Source organism: Apium graveolens, chromosome 2 (genome assembly GCF_009905375.1).
Source record: "Apium graveolens cultivar Ventura chromosome 2, ASM990537v1, whole genome shotgun sequence".
NCBI lineage: Eukaryota > Viridiplantae > Streptophyta > Magnoliopsida > Apiales > Apiaceae > Apium > Apium graveolens.
Genome location: NC_133648.1, coordinates 309,259,851 through 309,274,856, shown reverse-complemented (window position 1 = coordinate 309,274,856; position 15,006 = coordinate 309,259,851).

Sequence of the window (15,006 nt, the reverse complement as noted above, 5' to 3'; positions counted from 1 at the left end):
CAGTGAATCTGTTCCAGTTCACCACACCTTCTTCCAAAGCTTTCTTTGATTCCCACCAATAATTAGCTTCGCCTTTTAGGAAATAGCTAGCGAAATCTGTCTTCTGTTCTTCCTCGACCTTTGCCAACGAAAAAGCCTTTTCCATCTCTTTCAGCCAAGCTCTCGCTTTTGTAGGATCTGTGGAACCCATAAATTCCGGTGGCTTCACCGACTGAAATTGCTTGAAAGTAGTCGTAGGTGCTGCTGGTGGTATTTGATGTCCTGGATGAGCGGCTTGCTGTAACATCTGTTGCTGGAATTGCTGTTGCTGCTGCTGCATTTGTTGTTGCATCATCAACATCTGCTGTTGCATGAGATTAAACATCTGATCCATCTGTCTATTATTGTTTTGGCCATCGGTGTTTTCATTCGATGAGTCGGGCTGCGCTTTTCTCTTAGGTGCCATTTTTCTGATAAATAAATAATGGATCTTATTTAATAACACATGATCATGAATAAAATTACATTTGTAAATATGCAATGGTACTGAAATAAATGTAAATGCTTAAATGACTGGAAATAAAATAAAGAAAACGTGCAAAAGATTATCTCATATATATATATATATAGGTAGAACACCAGCTACAGGTGTCAGTGCTTGATACAAAACCCTATGATATAACAGTCGTACCGCTACTACTATCAGTCAGAGTCAGTAGCTACACTCATACAAACTAATATACAATACTATGCTGCCTCTATCTACAAAATATACATAATACAACTCTCATCGATCTGCTGGTCTCAAAATCCTGGTGGTACGTGGCTCAACTCCTCCTGCACTACCTCTAGCACTGCCTCGGTAAGTCCCAATGCTCTGCGATATGCGGTCTCCGCACTAAGATCCTGCTGTCTCAACTCAGTAAGCTGCTGCGAACTAACCCGGTGAATATGATGTAGTCTCTCTCTCAGTATATAATCCGGTCGTAATGCTCTGACAGGACCATCCGTCTGTGTCTCATACAATCCAAGAATCTCTCTACACTGGTTCTGCCATCTAATCCTCTCCTCCCTCTCTGCCTGAAAGCGCTGGTAAGTCACGGTATGATGCTCCTGAAGATCAGTGCTGGAACCTCGAGAAGGTAATGGTCCATCTACCACGATCTCATCCATAAACTCCGGCTGAGGAAACTGATACACTCCTGGAACAGGTGCATAAATGGCTAATGGGGCAGGAAATAAGACAGGCTGCTCCATAGGCACATACCCTGGCGGCTCTGCCTCTGGCTCCATATGTGGCAGCTCTGGAATCTCGACTGGTGGCATAGGAATCTGAGGCTCTACATTCTCCCACTGCGGAAGATCAACCATATCAGGAATATCGAACATCGGAAACTCTAATGGTGGAATATCTGGTATTTCTGGCTCAACGTATGGAAAATAATCTGCAAAACCTGGTACCTCCGGGAAAAGTGGTATCTCTGGTGCTGGCTCAGGTGGCAATGGAGGTAAGATCTGCTCTGACACTGGGGCTACTACCTGTGCATCCACTGGATCTGTCTCGGTCCTCTCCGTAGATGATGATAAAGAAGCCATCTAATATACATAAAAATAATAACACAAAAACAATCAAATCACAATCCTATAACTCATACTTCTAATCACATAGACAAACAGTCCTAACACTCTCACTCTCATCCTATCTTATTTTCCTATCTTATCTTAACCCTAACATTCTTGTTTTCCAAGGTCAATCCTAAGCTCGGATACCAACTATAACACCCTCCAAATCCGGGGTATAGATTTGGGGCATTATTAACAACAATTACCAACTATACCTGCACAAGCGGAATATAAATATAATAATTACCCCGAACTATCACTACTCAGGATCTTTTAAGGTTTGAGTTTGAAAAACAAGAATCATGCACTACACTTTATTACAAACCCAACTAAATAAAACCTGTCTCAAGAACTCTCTTTATTACAAAACTTTATTCTATCTACAGTTTCCCTACACAATCTTTTATTCAAACTACACAAAACTTTTATTCAACCCAACATTACTACTTATCCTGCTACACCTGATTTGGCACTTCAAAACTCTCTTCGGGAATAGGAAGGAACACTCTTGGTATAAGAGGGTCCCGCTGCTTGACTCGCTTCTTGACTACGCGGGTCCTGATGGGTTTCATTCTCTACCTTAACTGTAAAACAATAGGAGTAACAATAAAAAGGGATGAGCCAAAATTGCTCAACAAGCCTGCAACAATATATATATATATAAAGAGAGAAATAAATGAACCAATAAGCTGTTGGTTTGAACAACCATCTGTATCTGTATATGATAATAATTTGCCAACACTGGCGAGTACCAAATGAATAAGACTGGAAACAAGAACCAACATATGCACTATAATCTGCTGATCAGTCAGAATATGGTGCGGATCTATACCCAACTGCATAGACCCAACCAACATTAGGAGTACTCAGGCAACTATGGCCTATTAATTAATGACCTGGGTAAAACCCAGCTCGAAAAGTAACCATCCAGTCCAAGGCTTAGCATCCGGAATAATCGGAATGCTATTGATATATCCTAACACCAGGATATACCAGACTATATGTAACAAGGGTAAAGGAATTGAAATATGAACAAGAATTCCATAAATTGGGTAAATCAGGAATTTAAATGAAATGGAACAAGTGATATAAATGGGTAACAGTGTATATGAACAATGAATATCAAAGAGAATTGATACGATAGAAAGGAAATATAAATCACTATTCTGAATTTAGAATAGAGGAAAAACTTGCCTTGCGCGTACTTAACCTGGTTTAACTTACTGCCTTCTGACCCTAGCTTGCTCTGCCTTGCTAACACTGAACAAATTATAGAAAGATAGGTGTTTAGGTAATTTACTACATACGTGTATCTTGAATTGATATCACGCAACCTTATCAGTCTACCCATGCGTTTCTATCTGACTCGCATATATATTTACATATATTTACACAACACATTTATACACATAATCACATATAACACGTAACACGTAAAGCACACAATTAATTTCTAGATTTATAATTATTTTTAGAATCAATTCTAGGCTTATATCTGCATTACTAGTTGTATCTGATTTTATTATAATTTTTCGGGATTTATTCGGCTCAATTATATCCCTACTAGGACCTTCGAACTATCAATTATCACCAACCACTCTTTTTCAGAAGAAATTATAACCTACAATTATTTTTATTAGATTCGTCTCATTTTTCTGAGTCTAGGGGTCTTCGTTTCACTCAAATCGGACTAACGGTTAAATTGTTATGAATTAAACACTGATAATTCAATTTATTATTCAATATAGATAATTATTACAACCTTTTAAATCCTAAAATAATTTTTAAATAATTATTTAAGAAAAATCAAAGTCAAAAATAATTTTTTTATAATTTTTGGAGTTAAAACGAAGAAGTTACGATTTATTGAAGATTATGTGATTAATTATTGAAATAATTAATCACTTAATAAATAAATAACTAATAAATAATTAATAGATAATTATTTGCTAATTTAAAATAATTAATCCCTAATTATTAGGATTAATCACAATTTATTACAAATATTTATAACTTATCGGTATTTATTCGATTAGATCGATTATTTACAAATAATCAATCAACTTAATTAACTGATACGCTATTTATCGGATAGATACGAATTATTCGAATTATAGATCATTTAACGATTAATCACTCGTACGATTCGTTAAACAGATAATTACCGATAACTACGATACGAATAATTATTACAATATTATTCAAATAACTAACGCTCGAATAATAATTCAATTATCGAATCATTACTCGTAATAATAACTAATTATCGAATTATTAACCATATTATTTAATTATTTCTAATCTTTATTTATTAATTAATTACCTAATTATTAATTAATTACCTAATTATTAATTAATTAGATAACTAATAAATAATTAGATAAATAATTAAATAATTAATTAAATAATTAAATTCGAATTTATAAATCAATAAAATAATTTAGAAATTAATAATACTATTTTTCAGAATATAAAACTAATTTTTAATTAATTATTAGAATTTTTAAAATGATTTTCTGATTTATAAAATATAATTAAATAATAAGAATTCAGAAACAGAAATCAGGAAATCAAATTGGGGATTTTTGGATCGAAACCGGGTTGGAAACCGGGTCGTCTTCGACCCAATCGGGTCACGAAGAACACCGGCCCCTTCCCCAGAATCCGACGCCGGCGGACTGATTCTGGCGAGACGAAAAACATGGCCAAAACGTTCGATTCCAGGCGCGTTCTTCCCCGTTCTTGTTCCACAGCAATCACACGTCGTTCCCTTCTAATCCTCCTTCGTCGTTCATCGACACAGCAGCCGGAAAACGAAGAAACGCGGCGGCGGCGGCTAAGCTCCGGCGATGCTAAAACGGACACCAAATCGAGTGAAACCGGTGCCAAACGACTCCCTATTCGACGATCTACATCCTCATGACAACGAAATCATCAAACAATTACCAGAAATCAAAACCCGAATTTGAGAATTAAACCCGAAAATACAAATCAAAAATCCAGAAATCAAACAACAAAAACGGTTACATAATCAGATAGAGAATCGAAAGAGCTTCACAACGGATACTTACACGACTGATTTGGTTAACAGAATCACGATCAAACTTGGCTTTGATTCCTCCTGCTGTTCTTCACAAACCCTAACCCTAATTCCCCCTTTTCTGATTTTCTTCTTTTTTTTTTTTTATTTTCTGATTTTTAATAATAAATAACTAATTAATTAATAATAAAACAGCTATTTATAGTACTGAAAATAATACCCCTAAATAAAATTTAAGGGGCTAATTACACTCCTAATAAAAATATTTGGCCCCAATTTTTATAATTTTTGGGTATTAATATTGAATTTTTAAATATCCAATAATTACAAAATAAATACTAAAAATTCCCAAAAATTGTGAAAAATACAAAAATACAAAGAAAAATGATATATAATAATTTCATGATCATATAAAAATAAAAATGTGATTTTTGTGGGGCTTTTGGTACCCGAAGGGGTCCGGAAAAATTCGTTTTTCGCGAAAAAGGTCAATTGGTAAAACGTCTAGGGGTTCAAATTAGCAATACGGTACAGGGCATTTTTAATAAAACAGAGCCAATGATTTTGTTTGAAATATGGGCTTTTAAAATACTGTTTGAGCTGTACGGGTTTTGATATAATATATATAATTGACGATAAAACGCTCAATAAATATCCAAAACACGTCTGGATCAAAACAACCAACACATAACACATAGCAGTTAGGGTTCAACGACTTAACACATTTAATCACATAATAATACACATAATTTATTATTATTATAACATAATACAAGCGTAATTCCTCGGTCGTTACAATGGTGATGATATAATCCTAGTTCAGATTTATGTGGATGATATTATCTTTGGTTCTACAAATGAAAAGTCGTGTCAAAGATTTTCCAGGCTTATGCAGAGTGAATATGAAATGAGTATGATGGGGAATTTGAGTTACTATCTTGGACTTCAAGTCAGTCAAAGAAGTGATGGAATCTTTATCAGCCAAACTAAGTATGTCAAAGATCTATTGAAAAAGTTTGGTATGATTGATTGTTCACCTGCATCTACACCTATGTCTACAGCTACAAAGTTGGATAAAGATAAAAAGGGCAAGAGTATAGACATATCAAGCTATAGAGGAATGATTGGATCTTTGTTGTACTTAACTGCTAGTAGACCAGATATCATTTTTGCTACATGTCTGTGTGCAAGTTTTTAAGCCAATCCAAAGGAATCACATTTGATGGCTGTGAAGAGAATTTTCATATACTTGAAGGGGACTCCAAACTTGGGATTATGGTATCCTAAGAGAACTGGTTTTGAAGCTGTTGGATACACAGATGTAGATTTTGCTGGATGTAGGGTTGACAGGAAAAGAACTAGTGGAAGCTGTTAGTTTCTTGGATAAAGACTTGTATCCTAATATAGCAAGAAACAACAATCAGTGTCAATTTCCACAGTTGAGGCTGAATACATAGCTGCTGGAAGTTGTTGTGCTCAAGTACTTTGGATTAGAAATCAGCTAATAGATTATGGCCTAGTGTTACACAGAATCCCAATTATGTGTGACAATACTAGTGCTATATCTATTATGGCTAATCCACTTAATCATTCTAGAACAAAGCACATTGATGTAAGGTATCATTTTATCAGAGAACATGATGCAAATGGTACCACTGAGCTCATTTTTGTTCCAACAAAAAAACAATTAGCTGACATATTTACTTAACTGAAAGGCATATGTCATAGCCTATTTGTTTATTCGAGGATTTAACTCAACTCAAATAAGAATGTAACAAGTAAATAGTGGATCTACTGTCAAAGAGATCTCACAAAGTAACATCTGTCAAAGGATTCAGAAACAATGTTCATCTACAGACTTGAGGAATTAAGTCACTGGAAGAAGTTCAAGAAATTGATCAAGCCTCAGTGATATAAATCAAGATTGTGGATTTAATCAAGTGTCAGAGATCTTGTCAGGGTATCAAATAATTACAGGGTTAATCTGAAGAAAATCAAGTTATCAAAGTCAAGACATGAAGAAACGTCACGGAAGTTAGTCACTCATGAACCAGACAGTACATCGAGTGTCAATATTGAAGTGGTGGAATTGATTCATAATTTTCAGAAGATTTTCAGAAGAATGGTTGTTGTTCAAGAGTAGTATTAATTCTCTATTAATTAATTAAGTCATATAATTTAATTAAAAAATAAATTATATCTACAAAGATTAATTTATTGATTAATTGAATTAATTGATTAATTAATTCTGAATTAATATTATGAATTTTCAGAATTGATTTTGAATTTATATTCAATATTAATTCAACAAGACCATCATTTGAACTGGTATGACAATCAATTGTCATACCGAAAGTCATGTCAGTTTAATCAATTGTCATGCCGATTGTCTTGCCAGTTCATTCAATAGTCATGTCGATTGTCTTACCAGTATAATCAATTATCATGCCGATTGTCATGCTAGATCAACGGATTGTCTCACCGATTGTCTTTCCAATTCACAGATTGTCTTGCCAGCTCAATTCAGTTCTATTGAGTGAATTATAAATGACAACAGCAGCAGATCATTAACAGACATCATTCAATACATTTCAACCAACTCAAGAACAAAAGAAGCAGCAGCTGCAAAAATATTTTATCTCTCAACTGCATTTCAAGTTCATTAATTTCTAGTCATTAAAGTTAAATCCAAACCACTAGGAATCATTCTCTTGTTCTTGTGTAACTATCTAGCGGATCAAAATCCCTAGAACTTAATCTCAAATTGCTTCTAGCATTTGATCTTTTTATTGTAAAAATAGAAAAAGTTCATGTCGAATTTATTCTAGATTTGTGATAATTTATTTGAGATTAATCCCTTGTAAACGATACCGTTGTTGTAACACCTTTCAAGTTTAATAATAGTTTTATTTAACTTGAATTTTGTTTCACCTTTTTATTCCGCATTAAATTCGATTAAACGGTAAAGTTTGTATTCAACCCCCCCTTCTACAAACATATTGGGACCTAACAATTGGTATCAGAGCTTTCTGATTAACGAACAAATCAAGATCCTAGACTTTTGTGATTTTTCAACTCCTTGAATTTTTATTTATTCAAAAATTCATAATGACTTCACAAAAAGTTGGAACCGTTAAAATTCCACTGTTCGATAAAGAAAATTATATTATGTGGAAGAAGAAGATGCTCTTGTTCTTACAAGTTGCAAATCCCAAATATCTGGACGTGTTAAAGAAGGGTCCAAAAATTCCGATGGTTATTGAACCAGAGGTAATAGAAGATGATGTTGTAATTACCAAAGCTAGAAACTATGTAAAAGATCCTAATGATTTTTCTCCTGCTGAAAAGGAAGAAGCCTCCTTGGATGCCAGCCTTCAATTAATTTTAGTTGATTCCCTTGATCCCTTGATGAACAGACATGTGATGAACTGTAAAAATTCCAAACACATCTGGGAAACTATTGAGGTGATTAATTAAGGCACAAAGGAAGTTAGGGAGAACAAGTTAGAGATCCTAACCTCCGAGTATGAACATTTTAAATCCAATCCAGGAGAAGGAATTACTGAAGTGTTTGAGAGGTATAACGCATTGATCAACAACCTGAGCATAAATGGAAAATATTATTCAATCAGGGAGGTCAACAAAAAGTTCCTTTTAACACTGCCAACTCATCTTGAACATAGAATCACTGTCATAAGAGAAGCGAGAGATCTGAGTGAGATTTCTTTGGAAAGGCTCTATGGTGTGTTAAAAACCTATGAGTTGGAGCAGATTCAGCAGAAGGAAGTCTACGGGAAAGGTAGAGTGGTTAGCACGTCTACTGCTCTAGTAGCTGAAGAACAACAACAACAACAACCACAACAACAACAACAATCTCAACAGTCAGAGAGAATGGTACAGTCTTCCAAGGCTGAGGAAAATATGATAGTAGCAAAATTTGATCCTCCTACTACAAATCAATCCGGTGATGATTTTTACTCCTTGGAAGAGCTGGAGCAATTGGAAGATGAGTCAATGGCCCTGATTGTCAAGAGATTCTCCAATGCAGATTCAAGAGGAATCCCAAGTTCAAGTACAAGTCCAACTACAATAGATTCCAGAAAGGTGGATCTTCATCCTCTAACACCAGCAGTGGTGGATACAAAACAGGGATGGTTGATTGGAGCACCATTCGATGCTTTAACTGCAATGAGTTGGGACACTTTGCCACAGAATGCAGGAAGCCAAAGCAAGTAAGGAAGAACTCTTATGATTCAAATCAGAAGAGTAAATCTGAAAGGGCTTACCTGGCAAAGGGAAGAAGCTGGGATGATACTGATAGTGAAGATGAAGAAGTTGGGAATCTTGCTCTTATGGCTATTGATGGAAATACTTCATCATCAAGAAAAGAGGTAAAATTTACTGATGCTGAATTAGTTTATCATCTAGAAGGTTCCTTAGATTGTGCTCGTCGTGATAATGAAATATTAATTCAACAGGTCAAAGACCTTGAGAAAGAGGTCAATGAATTAAAACTTGTGCACATTAATCAAGACAATTTAAAAGAACAAGTATCTTTTCTAGAGAATAGAGTTAACTGTTATAGACAACTCGAAACTATTCTCAAAGACAAGATCACCGGTCTTGAGAGTAAGGTTAAACCTTACTTTAATTCTTGTTCGAAGGCTAAAGAGTTCTATAATAAGCAAGCTATTAATCAAACATCTGGAATAGGCTTTGATTACAATATTGCTATTGGAGAATTAGGCATAAACTCCCCTCCTCATGTATGTGCTAAAGGTAGGGAAGTACCACATGTGCTTAAGGGTGTTGATAAATCCCTCTATAAAGAATCAATTGTTGAACCATTTGATGAGACCTTCTTTATTATTCAAGAAGAAATACGTGTTGAAGATCTTGCTAATGAGAAGGTTGTTTCCAAGCCAAGTGTGTCGAAAGTTCCAGTCAAAGTTGTGAAAGCAACTGAGACTAACTCAGACATACATGAGCTGGATAACAAAAATGCCATGTCTATCATGCATAATTTGCCTGTTGTTAATCCCTCTCATAAAGTATGTGGTGTTCCTAATTGCATGTCTTGTACTTTTAATTTGATGTATGCTTATTTTAATGGTAAGCATGTTTCTAGTGATAAGACTACTCCTCGTCAGCATGTGAATAATAGGAAGCATAATAGGTCTAAGACTGGTAGTTCTCCTAAAGCTAGAAAGGAGACATTTGTGCCTAAGCCTAAACAGAAATTTGTTAAGGCTGTTTACAAGGTCAAATGTCCAGTCGTTGAGAAAGTTGAGAACATAAAAGTTAAGAATGTTGTTTTACCTGATAAAGGCCAATTCTACAAGTATGTTGGACCCAACCAAGTTTGGGTTTCGAAAAAGGTCTAATCCATTTGTATTGCAGGGTATTAAACAGGTGGAACCGGTAGTGTAGATTCTTGACAGCGGATCGTCAAGACATATGATCGGAGATAGAGCCCTTCTATCAAATATGGTTGAGAAAGCTGGCCCAGTGGTTACTTTTGGAGATAACAGCAAAGGTTTAACTGAGGAATATGGCTGTTTGCAAGCTGGAAATATTATCATTGATAATGTGTATATTGTGCAAGGACTTGAACACAGTCTGCTTAGTATCAGTCAGTTCTGTGATAAGGGCTACTATGTTTTATTCGACAAGCTAAAGTGTCAAATCCTGTATAAGAAAAGTGAACAACCCACCTTGATGGGAATCCGGAAAGGAAATCTGTTCATAGCTGACATGAACTTTGGAAGCAATCCTGAAGTCAATTGTTTCTATGCAAAGGCATCGTCAAATGAGAGTTGGCTATGGCACAAGAGACTTTCCCATCTCAATTTCAAACCAATGAATTGTCTTATCAAGAGAGAATTGGTCAGAGGTCTGCCTCAACTGGAATTCTCCCCAGAAGGACTGTGTGAGGCATGCCAGAAAGGAAAGTCAAAGAAAGCAAGTCACAAAGGCACTGACACATCCTCCATAACTGGTGTTCTTCAGTTATTGCACATGAATTTGTTTGGACCAGTTAATGTTCTTTCGATGTCAAAGAAGTGTTACTGTCTTGTGATAGTTGATGACTATTCCAAGTATACGTGGGTTTTATTCCTTCACTCTAAGGATGAAACACCACAAGTTGTGATTGATCATATCAAGTTGATCGAGTTAGATTCTAATGTCTCTGTTAGAGCAATAAGGTCAGATAATGGAACATAATTCAAGAATTCATTTCTCAATGGCTTCTGTACAGACAAAGGGATTACCAAACAATTTTCAGCTCCTAGAACCCCTCAGCAGAATGGAGTGGTAGAAATGAAGAATCGTACATTGATTGAAGCTGCAAGAACTATGTTAAGTGAATCAGGTCTTCCAATGTACTTTTGGGCTGAAGCTGTCAATACTGCATGTTATACTCAGAATCGAACTCTAATCAACAAGGACCTCATGAAGACTCCTTATGAGATTATGAATGAACAGAAGCCTTCTATCAAATACTTTCATGTATTTGGTGCTAGATGCTTCGTGCTCAAGGATGGAGATGATCGTCGTGGAAAATTCGAGGCAAAGGTATATGAGAGTATTTTTGTTGGTTATGGAAGAAGATCATACAGGGTGTATATCATTGATCAACACAAAGTAACTGAAAGTGTCAATGTTACATTTGATGACACTAAACTCCCAAGTATCCAAACTGAAGATCCTTCTGAGAAACTGAAGTTTGATGATATGTCAGATTCAGAATCAGAAAATGATCAAGAACCTGAGGTTGCTGCAGGTGAAGAACCTTTTAATCATGATGATACTCAAGGTAACGGTGATGGAAATATTGGCAATAATGGAGATACCACTGCTACTGACGGAGAATCATCAAGTCAACCTGGCAACAACTCAGGGGGAGATGCTGAAGGATCAACTAATAGGACATAACATCCCAATATATTTCAAGGCGAATCATCAAGATCAAATCTTCCAAGACAGACTGTCTGGAATAAAGCTCATCCTTTTGAGTTAATTATTGGAGATCCAGATGTTGGAGTCAGAACTAGACGTGCTACTTAAAATGAATGTCTGTTCTCAGGATTTCTTTCTGAGATGGAACCTAAGAAGATTGAGGAAGCACTAACTGATCCAGATTGGGTAATTTCCATGCAAGATGAACTCAATCAGTTTGAACATCAACAAGTCTGGAAACTGGTACCTAGACATACACACAAGAAAGTTGTTAGTACTTGGTGGGTATTTAGGAATAAACTAGATGAAGATGGTGTGGTTACAAGGAACAAAGCAAGACTGGTAGCTAAAGGGTATTCTCAAGCTGAAGGCATTGATTATGATGAAACCTATGCTCCGGTGGCTAGACTTGAGGCCATCAGGATATTTCTGGCATTCGCAACATTCTCGAACTTTAAAGTTTATCAAATGGATGTCAAGAGTGCCTTTCTGAATGGAAAGTTCGATGAAGAGGTATATGTAGAGCAACCTCCTGATTTTGAAGATCCAGATCATTTGGATTTTGTCTACTTTCTTTTCAAGGCTATCTATGGTCTCAAACAGTCTCCGAGAAAATGGTATGACACTCTTTCTGAATTTCTTATTGAAAATGACTTTACTAGAGGTGTCATAGACAAAACTCTCTTTTCTAAAAAGCATAAGAATGATACTATATTAGTCCAAGTCTATGTGGATGATATAATATTTGGTTCTACTAATGATAGTCTCTGTAAGAGATTTTTTAAGTTAATGCACAGCATATTTGAAATGAGCATGATGGGAGAGCTGAAGTTCTTTCTCGGATTACAAGTAAATCAAAGGTTAGATGGAATATTTATTTGCCAATCCAAGTATCTCAAGGAACTCCTAGAAAAGTACAATCTAGAGGATTCTGCATCAGCAAGGACTCCGTCATCTACAGCTGTCAAGCTTGGACCATGTGAAAACTCCATTAAGGTAGATGTCATAAGCTACAGAGGTATGATTGGCTCATTACTCTATCTTACTGCAAGTAGACCAGATATTATGTATGCTACATGCTTATGTGCAAGGTTCCAAGCGGATCCTAGAGATATTCATCTCGTTGCTGTAAAACGAATCTTGAGATATCTTAGGGGAACACCAAATCTAGGTATTTGGTACCCTAAAGAATATGGTTTTAACCTTGTTGGATATACAGATTCAGATTACGCAGAAAGTGTTGTTGATAGGAAAAGCACCTCAGGGAGTTGTCAATTCCTAGGTAGCAGGCTAGTCTCATGGTACAGCAAGAAACAACAAACAGTTTCCAACTCAACGGCCGAGGCTGAATATATTGCTGCTGGAAGCTGCTGTGCTCAGATCTTGTGGATTAGGAACCAGGTACGGGACTATGGCTCTGTATTAAATAAAATTCTTATTCTATGTGACAATACAAGTGCAATAGCCATCACCAACAACCCTGTGCAGCATACGAGGACCAAGCACATCGACATCAGGTATCATTTTATTAGAGAGCACGTTATGAATGGCACTGTTGAACTATTTTTTGTTCCAACAGAAGAATAAATAGCAGATATTTTCACTAAATCTCTTGATGAATCCACATTTACCAGATTAGTTGGTAAATTGGGTATGTTGAATAGTTTTAGTGACTAATCTAGTTAATATCTGAGATCTGTTCTTGAATGAATTTACAAATGAATTTTTTCATGGTTGAAAAATTCATTCGCAAATTTATTTTATCATTTATACCATATTACTTGCTTATTCTATGTAATTTTTTTTATCTTATCTTATTTATTTATTCAACTTGTCAATTTTAATATCTCAGAATGTTTTATTTTCTCTAAAAATATTTTTCTATGAATTTTATTTGCTAAAATTCAAAAGAATTTTTTTTGGACTAAAATATAGTTATTTCTGAATATTTTAATTTGTATATATTGTCTGTATTTATGCTATATTGTATAAAGTTTTTTTTGCATTTCTATTTTTTTAAGCGTTTTTGTGTTTGTTATATATATAACTGCAATGACAATCAGCAAGACTATTGAAATTGTCTTGCTGAAAGTCATTCCAGTTTAACTTTATTTATTTTAATGTTCAGTATAGTTTTATACTGGCAAGACAATCGGTATGACAATCAATTGTCTTGCCAGTTATAAAACTTATATTATATATACTTCTATTTTTATTTTGTACTAGAATGACAATCGGTATGACTATTGATTGTCTTTCTAGCTTATTCATTCCTTTTTTCCTGGTATGACTATCGGTATGACAATCCAGGATTGTCATACCAGTTATATTACTTAAACTTTTTTCTATTTAGTTTTGTTCTTTCATTTTTTTTCTATCTTTCTCTCTCAAACCGTCATCTGCTTCCTTGTATCAAAACCAAATCGCCATTTCCTTTCTCTGTTTTGCTCGAGTTCTTACTCAGCACTCTTAATCGTTACTTCTGAGTATATACATACACGTGTATACATACAGAAGTGCTGCCCATTTTGTTTTAAAAATAAATAAATCAGTTCTTTCATTTGAAATTGGGTGTGTTTTTCATTTTGTTCTTATATTCAAAACCCCAATTCGTTTTTGGTACTCCATCTGATATTGTGTCTTGGATTTGCAAAATATGTTCTTCTACTGAGTTTGTGGGATAAAAATCAACAAGATACATTTTTTTAAAATTTTTTTTGGATATAATTGAATTAATTCAAATTAATTATTTTTTAATTCGAATTTTCTTAATTTAATTCTTAAAATTCTGAAAGTGTGTGTCTTATTGAATGTTTTAAAATGGCTCTCAATTTCCATATTATCTCGTATAATCATGTTGGGTTTTTTAATCCAGAAAATTATAATGTTGAGAAATTTAAGCCATGGATTCGATTTTTAAACGATCATTCGATTGTTAGCTCCGCTATTAAATCAAATGTTCTATTAAATATCGACTTGCTTAGACTGATTTGCACAACCTCTACTGTGGCCGCTGATTCTAACTCTTTTTCATTCACCGTGGCAAATACACAGTATGTAGTTGATGAAACAGTTATCAATAGAGCTTTAAATTTTCCAATGGACAATTTTGTTAATTTACCCACTGATAATGAGATTTCAAACATTTTCAATGCTATTCACTATCAGGGGGTGATTAATTTGACTAAGTTGTCTAAGTCCAATTTGGTCTCTGAATGGGATATTTTCTTCGATACATTTTCCAAAGTGTTTGCCAACTGCACTAAATCCAATTTTCACAACATCACTTCCACTTTGCAGTATATTGGTCTTGCGGTTGTTTTCAATCAAAGGATCAATTTTGGCAAATTACTTTTACCCATTATTCTGAGACATCTCACTTCAGCCAAGCGCGATCATTCTAC